Below are 18779 nucleotides of genomic sequence, written 5' to 3'. Positions count from 1 at the left end.
CCTGACCTAGGAGAAATGGAGCCCACAGGGGTTAGCCGGCAGAAAGACTTCTCTCAAACATACTGGGCACCAAGCACACAAAAGCTGCACTGGCTCACGTGGGTGAGATGCTGGAAGGCATATTGAACTTCCTCTTAACTACTGCTTTAGTGGAACCCCAGAAATTCTGGCAGGTTCTTTTTCATTCCGCACAAGTTCCCTTTTGATTTTTTCCTTAATCCATGTGTTATTTCACTCACTCGGGACCATCGAGTCAATTCGGACTCGTTGTGAGCCTAGAAGACAGGGTAGAACTGCCCTGTGGGTTTTTGAGACGGTAGCTTTTTACAGGCGTAAAAAGCCCTGTCTGTCTCCCACTCAGCAGTCGGTGGTTTTGAATGGCTGACCTTGGGGTGAGTCACCCGATGCGTAAACACCATGCCACCAGTGTTGCTATGTGTCATTTAGATATATGATATTTAGTTCCTGAAGAGCTGAGCTTTCAGTTATTGATTACTAACTTAATTTTATTGTGTCTGAAAATACACTTTCATGAACTGAATCTTCTAGAAATCCGCTGAGACTTGTTTGATGTCCCCTGGTAGGGTTTTCAAGTGCACTTGAAAAGAATGTGCATCTGCTCCTGTTGGATGGAGCTTCTGATTAATGTAAACTTATTTTATGTTGTTCATTCTTTTATCTTCTTGCTGATTTTTGCTCTAGTTGCGTTGCCAATTAAGAGAAGTATTGAAATCTCTATTATGGATTGCGGATTTATATATCTGACCATTTAGTCCTATCAGCTTCCACTTCTATACTTTGAAGCTCTGTTGTTAGGTGTGTAAACATTCAGTAGTATGACACACTCTCGAGAAATTCGCTTCTCTATCAAGATGAAATTGCTTTCTCCATCCTTGGGAATATAGTTTGCTCTGAAATCTACTATGTCTAATATTAAAATAGACGTTTTAACTTTTTTGAACTAGTGTTCAGGCACAGCATATCTTTTCCTACCTTTCCTTTATAACGAATTATATAACGAGGTAGTACGGAGTTAGGGCTTGCTATTGTATCCTATCTGATAACTTTCTCTTCTTGAAGTGGTTAGACCATATACTTTTCATATGGTCATTGACATGAGTAAGTGTAAATCTGTCATCTTCTTATGTGCTTTCTATTCTTCTCTTCTGTTCTTTGTTCCACTTTTCCTTTTTTGTCTTCTTTTGGATGAATTGCCTATCTTTCATTGCTCCATTTGTGGCAGCTGCATCTCTTTGTTTTCTTACTTTAGTTATTTATTTAGGGTGGATGTCTACATCTTTAACTGCTTAGGTCTAGTATCGTGCAAACTCCAGCCTCCTAACTCCCTCTCCCTAACCCAGGGAGTCCTCCACACTCTAGTGAGTTTCGCTCTCCCTGTGCCATGGCTTGGACATTCTCTTCAAGATGGTGGGGTGAGACCACTCCAGACCCATTTTATTTCCTCCCATCTTTGAGGATGGCTGCCTGATATTATCTGTTGCTACAAAGACATCTCAGACTCAAAGGGCCCCCTGGGTGATGGAGTAGGACAACTCCAGGGAGTTTTCTTAACAGAAGCAAATTATTAGGACTTTCTTCTGCAGTGCTCCTGAGTGAGTTCTATCCACCCACCAGGCTTTATTTAGTTTAGTAGTCGACCACAAACTGCATGTCTTGAGAGTGAATCAGCCTCAAGTACTACTCAGAGGCCCCAAGTGTCTTGAAAAATATCAACTTCCTATATCTCCCTGGAATGTTTGGTTGCTTAAGGTGGTACAGCATACTGAGCCTGACTCTGTTACCCAGTGCTGACATACAGAAAAACAAGTGGGCAAACTTCACTCACTACGTCACTCACTACCTGTTTTTATGATGCTGTAGGACAGTGGAGAACCGTCACTGTGGGTTTCCAGGGCTGTACAACTCCGGGAGCAAGACGCCTCATCTTTCTCCCAGGGAGCTGCTGGTGACTCCAACCGGCAGCCCAACTCAGAACTTACCACGCCTCCCGAGTTCTTAGAAACAGATATTGGTTTTGCCACGGTGCCAAGTGACATATACAAGTACACATGCAAGATGGGGTTCCAGAGGGTGTTCCTTCTTTTGTGTATTTCAGCTGCTGGTAGGCAGCAAGCCTTGGAGTTCCTGGGCTTAGAGATGCATCTGCCGTGTGTGTCTGTCTTCAAAGGGGGTCACCTCCCTGTATGTCTATTCCACCCACTTTGTAACTCAGCATCGGTATGACCTCATTCACACCACAAAGAAGAAACCTTTTCCAAGGCCCTAATTACATTGATAAGAATGAGGATTTCATCATATATTGTTGGAGAGGAGGGGCAGAGACAATGTACCCAATTCAGAACATAGCAGAGTCCCTATTACTTTGCCTTCTTTGACTACCTAGCCAATGTTTTTACTCTTTCTTGATTCCTAGAAGTAAAAAAACATTTCATAGCTATTGTGATTATTTTGTCCCGAGACATGGAATCCACTGCATTCCAAGAAGCAATGATACATCACAATAGAGAATAGTATTAAAGACCCAAATCTGGACTCTGAGAATACATATCACACATGACATTGGGTCCAATAACATTGATGTAAGACTTTTTTTTAGCAACATGAGCTAGGAGCTTATAATTCAGTGCTTTATTCTGACTCTTTACATTTCTTTCTAATATTCCAATGTTCCTGTTTATTTCATTCAGAGAAATCTAGATTAGAAATCCTAAAATTACACATTCCCTTTTCTTACCATCTTTGCACCTCATTTATCACTGGCTATGGACACAAAATGCAACGCAAGCTTCTAACCTATTCTCTTAAGTATCTCCAGCATCTTGCAAAATTTTGATGAATGGTGTTTGCATCATTCTTCAGTGACCATGGCTTATTTCAAACACATAGGACATATTTGAATGCACATCGAGAAAATCTTGCCATTTGTCATCCTAACTCCAAAGTGTGACCAGGTCATTGTAAAATATGGGCCCTTTGCACTTTTTAAAAAAGAGTTGGGAAAAGAAAGACCATATGACACAATGATCTCGCTGTTTGGCATATACTCTTATGGAAATAGGAGCCACCACGCATATACACATATACACAAAAAGGTATATACACAGCTGTGTTCATTGCAGAACTATTCACAATAACAAAAAGATGCAAACAACCTAAATGGTCATCAACGAAAGGTGGATAAAAAGCACGCACACAGCGGAATACAACGAAATGTTAGAGAATAACCATACAGCTGATGTAAACACCTGTGTTAGTCCAGGTAGACTAGAGAAACAAATTCATGGGCACTCATATGTGTATGAGAAAGTGTTTTATATAAAAGAACAATTCCATATTGAGGACATCCCAGCCAAGTCCATAAGTCGAATATTAGTCCATATATCCAATACTAGTCCATAAATTCCTCTTTGGACTCACGTAGCCATGCAACAATGTCGAGCGCAGGAAGATCATAGGCCCTGGGGGAAAGTCTTGTAGATCCAGTGGTGGCGGAAGGATCTCAAAACAGGTGTAGGTCTCCACATGGCTCCTCCAGTTTCAGGGCTCTGGCTCCACCAGGGTGTCTCCATATGGCTTGTCAACAGGAATGTGTTGGCGAGAGAGTGTATCTGGCCTCCAGTGAGCTATTTATCTCCTTCATGTCTACAAATGAGGTCATCCATCTGTGATCTGGTTGAAAGACTTGACTCGACCCGCTTGGGAGTTGACAAGCGATTATGCAACTGCCACAGACTACCACTTGTAAACTTGACACTTTTACACAACTCTTTCGCCCAGTGGTTCTCAACCTACCCAATGCCACAAACCTTTAATACAGTTCCTCGTGTTGTGGTGATCCCAACCATAAAATTATTTTTGTTGCTACTTCACAACTGTCATTTTGCTACTGTTATGAATCGGGTGACCCCTGTGAAAGAGTCATTCGATCCCAAGGAAGTCTCAACCCACAGGTTGACCACTGCTGCTTTAGCCAGACATAATTTTAGACAAAACAATAAAAAAATCATATCTGTACCTAACAGGATAAAACTAAAATGCACACCATTCAACATGTTCAAAAGCCTCATTTAAACATAATATTCTATAACTGAATAAAACAAAAATATTCTATACTTAGATGAACACCATAATCCTGTGACTATATCCCCCCACCTACAAAAGTTTGTAAGCCAACCACTTCATGCCTCAATCCACCCCATTTGGGGTATCCAATTTCTACACTGCCCACTTACATCAAACCAGTGCTCTAGGAGACAATCATATTCTTTGATATGAAGAATCTTCATTCCAGTTGGAACCTTTTGAAGTCATAAAGTCGGCAGCAATATGCACCAGTTCACAGGATCAAAAATATTTTCTTCATCTGGTTGGGCTCTGGTCAATTCAATGTGGGCTTCCTCATCTAACCTCACCAGGATGCCTATTGGTTGTCTCACCATCAGTCCATGGGCAGTGTGTTAGTCTGGCTACATTAGAGAAACAAATACACAGACACTCATACATATAAGAGAGTTTTATATAAAGGGTAAGTGCACATCAAGAAAACATCCCAACCCAGTGCTGCCCAAGCCCACAAGTCCAACATTAGCCCATATGTCCAAAACCAATCCACGAAGTCCTCCATTTTACAAAACACACGCAATGATGCCGACTGCAGGAGGAAAGCTGAATCAGTGAACATGTAAGCATCTCAGTGCTGGCAGGGGTCTCCAGACGGCTGCTCCAGCACCCAGGGCTGCATCAGGGTAGGTCCATGTGGCTTCTCCTCAGGGATGTCTTGCAGGAAGTGAGCCTTGCAAGCTGAAACAGGGAACTGGCTAACGCAGCTGAACTCTAGTCTGACCATCAGAAAGCAAGAGACCCAAGAACTAGAAAGGCAAGGCTCACTGAGCCATTTACCTCTTCGCCCTTCAATTAACCCCACATGTGTTTATCGGTCGGTTGGCACAATAAACATTAACTATCTCAGGCACTGTCACAAATTCTCAGCAACCCTAGGCATCTCACGTGAGGTCATGAACTTCAGTCCGGTCAACCTGCTCTCAAATTCTCCTCTAGTTCTTGTGAACCAGGTTCACAGGTGTCAGTGGCCAGGCTCAACCCATCTCTTTATTGCTGCAGTTCTCCCACTTCCACTCAACAAATAGATCTAGGTGGTCACCTAGCAAGCTTTTCAGCCTGCCCACAGGCTCCCTTTAATATTCAGTCCTAGAGAGGAGTTTCTTCAGGGCTCCAGATATTTTCCAGCTGCAGGCACAAACCACTAGTTCAAAATTCAAAAAGTCAAAGAGTTCCTCTTTTCTTCAATCTGTCAATAGCCCCCTAGGCGAGTCTCTTCACCTTAAAATGTCCTGAGCACTCAAGACACTGGGTAGGGCTTATCCTTTTAGAGCATTCTTTGCAAGTGTGTCTTAAACACATTTAAAGATCGAATTTTACTATTTGGAGGCAAGTGGGCTTACAAGCTATCTATTTTCATACTTCCCAATAATCATTTCTCTCAATCATTATATAAATAACAACAGTCAAAAGAAAACAGTATAAACCACATCCTAAACTCAATTCTTAAAAATGGTCCTAGTAGAGCCAAATCCTAAACTCAATTCTTAAAATGGTCAAGTTCAATCCTTATCTATCTCATCTTAATCCTTACCCAAATGATTCTGTTCATATAGAATATGGTCCTAGTTGTCTGGCTGCATTGCCTTGAGCCAAGGAAGTGCCTTTTGTCAACCATTTTGACCTCAATCAGCCATTTTTTTCTAAGCAGCATCGTCTTTGAGAAATTCAAACTGTGATTTCACTGTTAAGCTCAAAATAGACATCAATCATATTAATCTTTACCATTTCAAAGAGGAATCGCCAAAAACAACAACCAAGGAAAATACTCAAAACGAACTTCCCATATTCTTTCCAGAAAACAACCCAGTAAATTGCAAAGCCATATCTGACCGCTGGATACCCAACGAAAAAAACTATTATGAGTCGGAGGTCAAACAAGCATCCACTCTCCATCGTTTTAACTTATTTCTCTAGTACCCCTCTCCCAAGTTACTGTGGCTAATGGTGTAGCTGAGTGGTCAGAGAATTGGAAAGAATATGATTGGGAAATTGTGACAAGGAGGTGTGGATTGACCTCTCTGAATGGGCCAAGAAAGTAAAGATAATTATCTCATGTGAATGCTCACCAAAGGGTTACCGCTGAAGAGGAGGACATTAACAATCAAGTCAATAAGTTGACATGCACTGTGGAGACAGGTTCTCCTCTCTCCTCTGCCACTCCTGTCAGTGTCCAATGGGCATATGAACAACATAGATGTGGTGGCAGGGATGGAGGTTATGCATGGACTCAGCAACATGGACTTCCCCACTCACCAAGGTTGAATTGGCCACTGCCATTGCTGAATGCCCCATCTGCCAGCTGCAGAAGTCAACACTGAGTCCAAGATATGGGACCATTCCTGAGGGAGATCAACCAACAGCCTGGTGTCAGGTTGATTACTTAGGACTACTTCCGTCATGGAAGGGACAGTGTTTTGTTCTTACTGGAATAGACACCTACTCTGGATATGGATTTGCCTTCCCTGCATACAATGATTCTGCAAAACTACAATTTGTGGACTTCCAGAATGCCTTATCCACCCACATAGCATCTCTCTCACATAACGTTACTTCAGATCAAGGAACTCACTTCACAGCAAATGAAGCGCGGCAATGGGCCCATGCCCATAGAATCCACTGGTCGTATTATGTTCCTCATCTTCCTGAAGCAGCTGGCTTGATATAACGATGGAATGACCTTCTAAAGATACAATTATGGTGCCAACTAGGTGGCAACAACTTGCGGGGTTCAGGCAATGTTATCCAGGAGGCTGTATACGTGCTAAACCAGCGGCCAATATATGGTGCTGTGTCTCTAATAGCCAGGAGTCACGGGTCCAGGAACCAAGGGGTGGAAGCTGAAGTGGCACCACTCACTATGACTCCTAGTGATCCCCTTGCAGCATTTTTGCTTCCTGTCCTAACAACCCTGTGTGCTTCAGGCCTGGAGATCCTGGTCCCAAAGGAAGGAACTCTCCCACCTGGAAACACAGCAGGGATTCCATTGAACTGGCAGCTGAGGATGCCCCCTGGCCATGTTGGGCTCCTCATGCCTGTAGGCTGTCTCTTAGTACCACCATGCCGTGATGAAAGTAAGTGGTAAACTACAGCAACCCAATCCTGACAGGACGTCTAATGACCCAGATACCTCAGGAATGAAGCTCTGGGTCACCCCACAAGGCAAACAACCACGGCCAGCTGAGGTGCTGGCCGATACAAAATGGGTAGTAGAAGAAGGTAGTTCTACCTATCAGTTACGACCGCATGATCAATTGCAAAAGCGAGGTTTGTAGTTGTCAGTTTATCTTCTTTATATGTGCTTATTGACTATTTTTCCTTTTTTCATGTATGATGTACCAGATACAATTAGATTCACTGTGTTTTCATTAATATGTATGATAGATGTATGATGTTAGGTATAAGTGTGGTTTCATTAATGTCTGAACATTATATATGGCTAATGAGTTTTGTACAGGTGCCAAATTGGCAAAGGGTAGATTGTGATAGGTAGGTTTACTTCGCCAACCTGGCCAATAGGAACATGTGGGATTAATTAGGCCACAGTTTGATTGGAGGGTAAAGAGATAAATGGCTCAGCAAGGCCTGCTCCTCACTCTCTTGCTCTCTGGTGATCAGACCCAGTGTGCAGCTGCTTTATCTAGTTCTCTTCCTTAACTTGTGAGCTACACTACCTTTGGGACAAGCCAACCCATTGATTCAGTTTCTAAAGCTTGAGGTTCCTTTGAGACCACACTGCTGTGTACACACTGGTGCGTACATCACTTGAGCCTGAGGCTGGTGGGTCCTGCTGTCTTGAATTGCTTGAGTTCAATATCCCATCCAGCCTGCTTCACTAAGATCTGAACTGCTGACTGTTGGTGACCCACCCTGCTCTTTGCTGCCTGTGGGTGGACTCTGCCTGCATTTCCTGAGGGAAGACTCAGCTTTCTGCTTCCTTGACCTTGGACCTGGTAACCCTGGTGAGTTGAAAGACTTCCAGTATATTAACTGATCCACGGAAGTAAGTTAAACTGAGCCCTCTGTACTGCTGTGTGGACTAATTAGCTGTTATATTCCTTCATGCTAGATAAACCTATCCATATATACATATAAAAATCATAAGTTAAGTGTCCTAGTTTTGTTTCTCTAGAGAACCCTGCCTAACACAACACCTCATAGTATGAATTAAAATTAGTCAAGAACAAAAGGACAAGTATTGTATGAGACCACTATATAAAAAGGTTTTAAAAGAAAAGGTTTTCACATTAAAAGAAAAAAATTTTTTATGGTAACGAGGGTCAACAGTTTAAACCCATCAGCCACTCCTTAGGAGAAAGATGAGACTTTATGCTCCGGTAAAGATTTACAGTCTCAGAAACCCTAAAGGGCTATTAACTCTGTCCTACTATAGGTTATCTGTGAGTTGAAATCAACTCATTGGCAGTGAGTTTGGATATAGAGAGAGAAAGGGGAGGGGAGAAGGGTAAATTAATCATTAATAACTGCAAGATTGACACATATTAACTTGAGTGAAGTGAAGAAAACCAAACCAAACCCACCGCCATTGAGTCAAATTCAATTCATAGTGACCCCAAAGGACTGAGTGGAACTGCCCTAGTGGGTTTTGGAGGCGGTAACTCTTTACAGGAGTAGAAAGTCTCGTCTTTGTCGCTTGGAGCAGCTGGTAGCTTCGAACTGTACACCTTGCAGTTAACAGCCCAACTCTAACAACTATACCACCAGGGTTCCTGGTCACATGAGTGAAAAAGAAGGTCATATACAATAAGAGGGAGGTCAGCAATAATTTATAGCGCCAGGAGAAGACACTAAAGACTACAGAATGCTTGGAAAAAACAAGAATTGTACCTTAGATGGCTATTCATTTGCATATATACTCCTGAATTCAGGGGAGCAGACAAGAGGCAAGGTTATGGAAACTTCTTAGACCTTGAAAGAATGAGCCATTGGGTGTGAGGGCTCACGACCATAGTCTCAGGTGACATCAAGGTCAATTGGCATCACACAGTCCACAAAGATAATGTTCTTTCTATATCCTACTCTGGTGATTAGTGACTGGAGTCTTAATAGCTCAACTAATTTGTGCCATCTATGATTCAATGATTGGTCTCTCCCAGCCCACAGGAACGAAGAGTGGAGAAAACTGAAGATCCATGGAAATGATTAGTTCACTGAATTGATGGACCATGACAACATCAGTCCCCTTGAGCCTGAGACCAGAACTCAATGTTGCCTCACTACCAGTACCTCCCCATGAGCCTGAGACCAGAACTCAATGTTGCCTCACTACTAGTACCAGCTGCTTTAAAATAGATCACATCAGAAATGAGAGGAAAATATGGAACAGAACTCAAAATCATAAAAGTGACCAGTCTTACTGGTTAGATAGAGAAAGGAGAAACCCCCATGACTATGGCCCATAATTACCCTTCAGGTCTGGACTGAACTCACCTCTCTGTTAGAAGAGTTAAACCATTTGGGGGTCAAAAGGTTGCCATTTGCTCAAGGACAAAGCTCCTTCATAAGGTTAGAAAGCAAGGAGGGTGTGGTAGTTACATAATCTCTTGTGAAAGTGAGTGTATTAATCATGAAGGGGTGGAGTTTAGACTGTCAATCAGGTCACAGCTTGATGACCTCATTGGGAGGTGAACAGAGATAAAGAGTTGTTGAGACACTCAGAGTTCTAGAGGAGACAACACTGAGATGCTTCCACTAGTATTGGATCTACAAGACTTTCCACCCAAAGGCCTGTGATCATTGCATGTGGTGCATGAGTCTCTGAAGAGGAATTTATGGGCTAATATCAGACTTATGGACTTGCTTAGGGTTTATGGGCTGGGACGTTTTCTGAACACTCTTTCTTATATACATATGCATGTCTATAAATTTGTTTCTCTAGTCAACTGGGCCTAATACAGAAGGTAACCAGAAAATACAAAGAGGATGTGCGGCAAGTGTTATTACATTGTGTGAATTGCAATCAACGATATGAAATAAAATGTGAATGAGTTACTAAATTAAAAAAAAGTGACACCCCTGCAAATCTTCACCCAATTCACATGTTTAAAAAAGAAGAAGAAACTGAACATGATGAGCTAATTTTTAGCTAAGGAAAACAGGTGCGATAGGTTTTATTGTTTGTTTTTAATGTCTGAAGACCTCAGTGAGCCCTAATAACTAGAGGTCACTAAGATGCAATTTGTAACATATGCTTTATTTTCCTGGAGCAAATTTATTATTATTATTTTAAATTCAAAGTTATTAACATTTTTTTCTTTCTACTTTTTGTTAATTGGGAGTTAATACATATATCATTCCATAGTTCAATCACATGAAGCAGTATTTGTTGCAGGATTTGGATTTAGGTCTGGTCTTGGTTTCTTTTCTCGAAGAAAATAAAAGCTATTGAAGTCTTGCAAAGTAATGTTTCCCAGCCTATCTCTATAGCCCTAGGAAAACCATTTCTTTCACCAAGAAGAAAGCACAGCACCCTAGAGCATTTTCTTGTCCAACCTATCACTACTGTGGTGTATTAGCATCTTTGCTTTGTGGCCCTCATTTGAATAACTGCTACTTTCCTTTCAGAAGCCAGAAGGAAGCAAAAGAAACACAGTAGTATTCTGAAAGAGGTAACAGAAATTATGATCGGCCTAGAGGCTATTCCTCAAGTGGAGAAAGTTTAAAGGTGTAGCAATATATATCAACCAAAGCCCCCTTCTATAGTTTCGGTTCTGACTCATAATGACCCTATATGTGGGTTCCTTGGATTTGTACATCTTTTCAGGAGCATACAGCTTCTTGTTTCTCCCTCGGAGTGGCTGGTAGGTTTGAACCACCGACTTTTCCATGGGCCATGCAATGATTATCTTTGTGTGTGTGTGTGTGTGTGTTTATGTTCACAATAAGGTGCATTAATGAAGAATTAAACTCAGTTCACCCAATCCAATCCTGTGTAACTGTTTCTGCTTCCAAACTTTCCTAAGAAGATCCAGAACATTGTACATGGAATTACATACATCTATTCCTAAACCGGTGCAAATAAAATCTCCTTCTGAAGGGAAGTATTTTCTTCTGCTTGCTGAAAATGTTTTCTCTTATTTAGCTTTTCTATGGGCACATGCTCCAAATGTGTTTTCGTATGCTCTATGAAAGCACAAGGCCTCTGGTGTTGTAGTGCATTATATTGCTGAGAACCGAGGGTCCGCTATGTAAACCACCAGTGGCTCCACAGGAGAGAGATAAGGATTTCTATTTCTGTCAAAACTTATACTCTTAGAAACCCACATGGGCAGTTCCACCTGCCCTACACAGTTGCTATGAGTTGGCAGTGAATTTGGTTGTTTTTGTTTTCATTTGGAAGGGGTGGGGGGATGGAAGGAGCAGTTTATCTTGTCATATAAGCAAAAGTAAAATATTCATGGTTAGCAAGGTGAAGAAACAGGGAGCTTCAAAAACTTTTGAAAGGAGTTTTATTTTTAAAAATAATTTTATTGGCATATGATTCACATATCCTGCAATTCAGTAGTTCAATCATATCAAGAAGAGTTGTACAATCATCACCACAATCAATTTTAGAACATCTTCTTACTTGTCCTCATGGTTGTTAGCTCCCCATTTCCCCTTAACTTCCCCTGCCATGCTCCAAAGAGACCATTAATCCAGTTACTATCTCTATAGATTTACCTGTCCTGGATTTCATGCACAGAAAAATATACAAAGCAAAAACGCTAACAACAGTAGCAAAGCCAAACAGAGGAAAACCTCAATCACAAAGAAAGTAAAAAATATTTAAAACTAGAACTAGAAATTAAAATGGGTCAGGAGACAAAATGATAAGGTGCTAAATTGTGTCCTAACTGCTTCTTCAATAATCCAATTTCCAGCGCATTATGAATTATAGCCAGGCTATACACATCCCTGGTCCAAGATCAGAGGGGATTATTCAATGGAGGCTTGACTTACGTGTATTTCTGCTTCACTTTTTAATATGTATAGATATATAAGTCACTTCACTGGGGGCTCTTACAGCTCTTATCACACTCCATGCATCAATTATATCAAGCACATTTACACATATGCTGCCATCATCATTTTCAATTTTTTTTTCCTGTCTACTTGAGCCCTTGGTATCAGTTCTTTCCCCTCCCTCCCCATGCTCCCACCTTCACAAACCCTTGGTAAATTATAAATTATTATTATTTTCATATCTTACACTGTTCACTGCCTCACTTCACCCACATCTCGGGGTGGGGGTGGGTGGTTATACATCGATCATTGAGATCGTTTCTCATTTGTGTTAGTTAGGCTAGACTCGGGACACAAATATACTCATAGACACTCTTATGTGTATAAGAAAGAACTTCATATAAAAGAGCAATTGACTATTGAGAACACATCCCAGTTCAGTCCAGATTAAGTAACTCTAATATTCACCCATATGTCTGATACCAGTCTATCAATTCTTCTTCAGACTCACACAACACATGCAATGACACCAAATGCAGGAAGATCACAGGCCAGTGGATGGAAAGTCTTGTGGATCCAGTAGTGGCGGAAGCACCTCAGTGCTGGTGTGGATCTCCATGTGGCTCCTCCAGCTCCAGGGTTCTGGCTCCATCAGCTTGATTCCATATGTCTTGTCAACAGGATGACAAAGCAGATAGGGTATCTGACCTCCAGTGAATTATTTACCTCCTTAGGGCCTCCAAATGAGGTCATCAAGCTGCAACCTCATTAACAGGATAGACTCTACCCCTTCGCAGGAGATTATGTAACTGCCACATCATTTCTCCCCCTTCTCCCCCTACCCTCATGGTATTGCTACTCCCATTACTGTTCCTGAGGGGTTTATCCGTCCTGTATTCCTGTGTTGAGAGCTCTTCTCTGCACAGTGTACTTGCTCCAGTCTAGCCAAATTTGTAAGGTAGAACTGGGGTCATGATAGTAGGGGGAGGAGTGAGCATTACAGAACTAGAGGAATGTTGTGTGCTTCGTCAGTACTGTGCTGCACCCTGGCTGACTCATTCCTTTCTTGTGACCATTCTGCGAGGAGATGTCCAATTGTCTATAGGTGGCCCCCATCATTTGCATCGATAAAATTCTTTGGGGCTTTCTGAAGCCTGATACCTGATCCCATCAACACCTCATGCTCACACAAGCTGGTATGCTTCTTCCATGTGGGCTTTCTTGCTTCCCTGCTAGATGGCTGCTTGTTTAACTTCAAGTCTTTAAGACCCCAGATGCTGAAACTTTTAATAGCCAGGCATCATCAGCTTTCTTGACTACAGTTGCTTATGTACCCATATTTCCTTCAGTGATCATATCAGGAGGTTGAGCATCGCAGAATGCTAGGCTATTAGAACAAAGTGTTACTGCACGACAGAGTGCTTGAGTAGCGGTCCAATGTCCGTCTGCTACCTTGATACTTAAAATTTAAATATATGTCCATCGACCTATATCCCTATCATTATATTAATATATTTACATATGTGGATGCCTATATTTATACCTCTATAAATATCTTTTTCCTCCTAGTTCTTTCCTTGATTTCCAGAAGGAGTTTTAAATGGTAAGCATTTTAGCAATCTGGATTTTTGAAAGCATTTTAGCAATCTGGATTCAAGGCATATCTTTTACCATCACAATTCTGGTTCTAGAATTTTATAATTTATAAATACACAAAGATCTTGTCGGGTGTGATGTTGCATTGTTCTTAAATCACATATGACTCTGCAATGCTCTCAGATCACATCATTGCTACATATGCATGCTGTTACCCAAAATGCATAAGACACTTAAATGCAACATTGGAAACAGTGAGTTTCTTAATTTAGTAATAGAAAGATAGATGTCTGTGAAGTTTGTAGTAAACATCCCCTCTGAAATAGCCATTCGTTTGGATGTGGTAGTAAAATAACATGTAAGGACCACACACTTAGGCTCCTGTAAAGTTGCCTAGAGACAAACAAACAAAAACAAAAAAAGTCCCTCACTCCCATTGCATTGATTCTGACTCATTGTAGCCTACTGGACAGAGAAGATCTGCCCCTGTGGGTTTCCTGTAATTCTTTACAGAAACAGAAAGCTGTGTCTTTTTCCTAGGGAGTGGCTGGTGATTTGGAACTACTGACCTGTGGTTAGCAACCCAACACATAGCCCACTTTGCCACCAGGGTTGCTAAAGACATAAGTAAATCATAAACAACCTCCCTAATCCCTAATCTTGAAAACCGATGCATACCACACTGAAGAAAGAATGTTAACATATTAATCTTAGTAAGTGAAGCCTGCTGACAGCAAGGTTGATGCTTTCACTGCACTATGAGCTCCAAAGGAGAGAAAACTTGGCAAACTGCTCCTATGGAAATTATAGCCTAAGAAACCCTATGGGGCAGTTCTACTCTGTCATAGAATCAGAGTCGGAACCAAGTCAACACCACACAAAACATCAATAGTCATGATTAAGCGTGACATCACCCGGTCCTTATCATGTGTCTATTAATCCGGGTAGACTAGAGAAACAAATTCATAGACACTCATGTGTATAAGAAAAAGCTTTACATAAAAGAGCAATTGTATATTGAGAAAGCATCCCAACCCAATCCACGTCAAGTCCATAAATCTGAAATTAGCCCCTAGGTCTGATACCAGTGTATAAATTTCTCTTCAGACTCACAAAACACATGCAATGATGCTGAATGCAGGAAGATAACAGGCCATTAGGTGGGAAGTCCTGTGGATCCAGTGGAGGTGGAAGCATCTCAGCACTGGCGTGGTTCTCCATGTGGCTCCTCCAACAGCTTGGCTCCGTGTGTCTTGTCAGTAGGAAGATGAAGCAGAGAGAGAGTGTATCTGGCCTCCAGTGAGCTATTTATCTCTGTAGCCCCTCCAAATGAGGTCATCAATTTGCAACTTGATTGACAGGCTACACTCCACCCCTACACCCTTAATAGTCTCAAGTTGATACCAGCTTATGTAACTACCACAATGTGAAATCAAAATGAGGACACTTCACCTAAACCCTGAATCTCTGCTCACTCATTGAGGGAAGGCAATGCTAGCATTCTCCAAAGACAACCGAAACAAAGCCTGGGGTGGACCTCAGACCTCTAGCTCAGGGGGTTCTTCTCCAAGTTCAAAAGGGGGTCAAGGTTTCCTTCTAAAACCACTCAGTAAAGGTAAAACCCTAAAGTCTACGGATTTGGGTTCCAATCATTAAACTAGCAGACGACTTATACTTGTGCTCCAAGTCTAAATTAGTATCTTGAGGTCTTACTTGTATCCCTCGCCTTGACCGCCTTGCAGTAAACTATGTGAGTGTTTGCATTGCAAAAGAAAGAAAGACTTTTTCTACTCAGGCAAATTATCATGATTCTGAGCCCCCCATATTGAAAAATATCTCAGTGAAGGACAAAGCCAAGGCCACCATATGTCATCTTTTGCACCTGAGCCCTACTGTGTCATGTTGTTTCCACAGAGGGCATTTCAATATACTGACAGCCAAAGACAGGCCCAAGTGCCATCATGGGAAATGCAGTCTCACCACCTCCTCGTCCATGGGCACTTCCAATCAGGCTGGGGCCCTTTCCATCAATCTGACCTTCCTCTAGGGGACCACCTCCTATTCCAACAGTTTTCTTTATTGTCCATCACTGGTCCAGGAAACTGTACTGGCCACCGGTGTCAGAGACTGAGAGGTGCTGTGTCTGCTGTTCCTGACAACCTGGTGCATCTGGCCTGACCGGCTATTCATGGAAAATCACACTGAGGAGCAATTTCTCACAGAGGTGGTTAGGTTTCAATGCAGGGATGCCCAACAAGCAGCATCCTTCCTACATATTTGTGAGATCATAGATGCCATCTGAGCTCCTCTCACCCCCAATCTTGAGGATGTTTGCAAATCATCTGCTCTCAGCTCACCTGGCATCCTCTGTTAAACCTAGTGACTGTGCCATTGACTGTGCCATTGACTCCATTTCCGTTCTAACCACTCCAATTGCATCTGGCTAAGTATTGCACCATTACATTGGCCCTTAAACATGCATGCCTCCAGATATTGCCTTGGATCAGGGCCACTACTATGCTGTATCAAAGTCCTAGATCCTAACTGTTCATTGGAGTGAGGAATTAAGGCTAGGGTTCTTCAGCACACTTCGCTGTAACAGATCTGCTTAGTGGGAGGCAATGAATATTCAGGTAAGAGATAGAGAGATGCATGCCGGTCTTCTCTTACCCGGACTGTTCTTTGACTGGTCCGCTGCAGCTCTTCTGCTCTGTCCCACCAACTGTTCGTTTTGCCCCTGACTTACGATGACCCATGAGCAGCAGACGAAACGTCTACCGGGCCCGCCCTGCATCCCCATGATCAGGTTTGGGTTGTTGTGATGCATTGAGTCTTTCCCGGCTGATATTTGGATGGTTTTTGACTGATTTTGGGGGGGGGGGGTGTTTTATCAACTGCTTGGACTTTCTTTCTAATGTAACGTCGTCCAGCAGCTTTGCAGAAACCTGGCATGGGTATGCATGAAGAGCACTGGCCAGGAAATGCAGAGCTCCTGCGTGGCAGGTGAGAATTTTATCACAGAACCCCACAGAAGTGCTTTTTTACTCATTTCTGTCAGGTTGATCCCTATCCACAGCAAGTCTAGAGTAGAGCTGCCCCACAGGGCTTCCAGTCTGTAACCTTCCAGGGCGGGCTACGATGCCTCTCCCCTGTGTGGCTGCTGGGTGGGATGAGGCTGAACTTCTGACTTCTTGGTTGGCTGACCTTTTTTCTGTTCACAGCCACGTGATTAACCTCCATGCCATCAGAGTTCCTGACGTAGGTTAACTCTGGAGCCAGGCATGATGCATTCACCACAGATGGACATATTAAGGACCCTTTCCATCTAGACCGCACGGTTAATGAATACAAACTGGTGTCTGTTCCAATGCTCGTTGACCTCTCCTCTTCCTCCTCCTCCTCCCAAAGCATGTGCTTTCAAACATGTCCCATTCATTTCTGATTCTTGAAGATGTCTTCCACAGTTGACCTTTCCTCTACTAGGGAGTCTCAATGTTTATGGATAACTAGGGACAAACATTCTGCCTGCCGTGTTAAGCAGTTAGGAACTGTGATCTTGTCTCTCACATTTCCCTTTAGTCGATTTAAGAGTCTGCCCTTGGGGGAGTATATAAAAGTCATGAGTTGTTACGTGGTACCAAAACCCCAAAGAAACTCACTACCGTCAAGGCGATTGTGACCCAGAGTGACACAGTCGGACTGAGTAGGATTGGCCTTGTGGATGTCTGAGACTAGAGTTTGTTACAAACGTAGAAAGCCCCCTCTTTCTTAAGAGGAGTCCCTGGTGCTTTCAGACTGCCTGCCTGTGGCTAGCAGCCCAACGCATAACCACTAGGCTACCCAGGCTCCGCCCACAGCACAGACCCTTAAAGATCCCAGGTATCAACATTTTATTGTCTAAGTGAGATAGCAGTTGCTCAGAGAAGGTGAGGGACTTACCTACGCCGTGTCTGAGGAGCAGCCTCACATTAGACCCCCGCGCTTCTTTCCACTCTCGCCCTTCAGCTCCTTGCCAGCAGAAAGCTTGTATGTACCTCCTTGGTGTCTGGACATTGCTAATAATTAATAAGATCTGCCGCAATAGACTTTGGAGAGGGCTTCCTGCCAAATTGCCTTCTGAGCTTTCAAAAATGCTTGCTTGAGACTTTCTATGGGCCGTCCTGGCTTCTCTGTTGGTGTGAACTTGACCCCCAACTACCTGACTCAAGCCTCCATGCCTTCTTTGGTTCTTACAGCTGTATGAGGTCCATCTGCTTTTGGGTGGCCTCATTGTCTTTAGTAAAATAGCCCCCGGGGTCTGGGGTATTATGAGTTCAACTGCTAACCACAAGCTCAGCAGTTCCATCCTACCAAGTGCTCCTCAGGAGAAAAAAGAAACGTTCAGCTCTAAAAGATGACGTGGTCTCCTCTAGCAAAGATGGGTGGTCCTGAAACCCTGTGTGGCAGATCTACTCTGTCCTATAGGGGTGCTGTGACTAAGAATCTACTCAGTGGTGTTGAGTTTGGTTACTAGTACTATTTTATTTTTTATAAAATAACATAATTAAAAATAAAATAATTGAATCATTATTTTATGATGAATATTATTTGACAACATCTTTAACGGAGAAGACTTGGTGGCACCATGGTCCAAATCTAGTAGTTGCTCTATGGTAGAACGATGAGGCTGTCTGCTTCTGTAAGGATTTCGTTTGAGAAACCCTATTGAGCTGTTCTACCCTGCCCTCTGGAATCAATATGAATCTAAATCAATGTTTCCCAAAGTGGGTTATACCACTCCATGGAGGCAAGTGCGGTCATGGAAATATGCAGGGGGTGCTGAAAAGGCAGGTAGCTACACTGTCTCCTGGACTCTAGAGTCCAAAAATTCATCATTGTCAAGGGAGTGCTTAGTATTTTCTTTTTTTTTTTTCTAAAAAGGGGGCAGTAGGCCAAATAAGTTTGGTCTAATTTAACTCATCAGCTGAGGGTTTAATGTCTGTCATTATGTTTCTTGAAGTTTCAAAAGAAAGAGGGGTAATATTATAATTGATTACAAGGTTATAGTATCTCATTTTTATTTTTTTCTTCATGAACTG

Source organism: Tenrec ecaudatus, chromosome 1, assembly GCF_050624435.1.
Source record: "Tenrec ecaudatus isolate mTenEca1 chromosome 1, mTenEca1.hap1, whole genome shotgun sequence".
NCBI lineage: Eukaryota > Metazoa > Chordata > Mammalia > Afrosoricida > Tenrecidae > Tenrec > Tenrec ecaudatus.
This window is presented reverse-complemented; position numbering follows the sequence as displayed.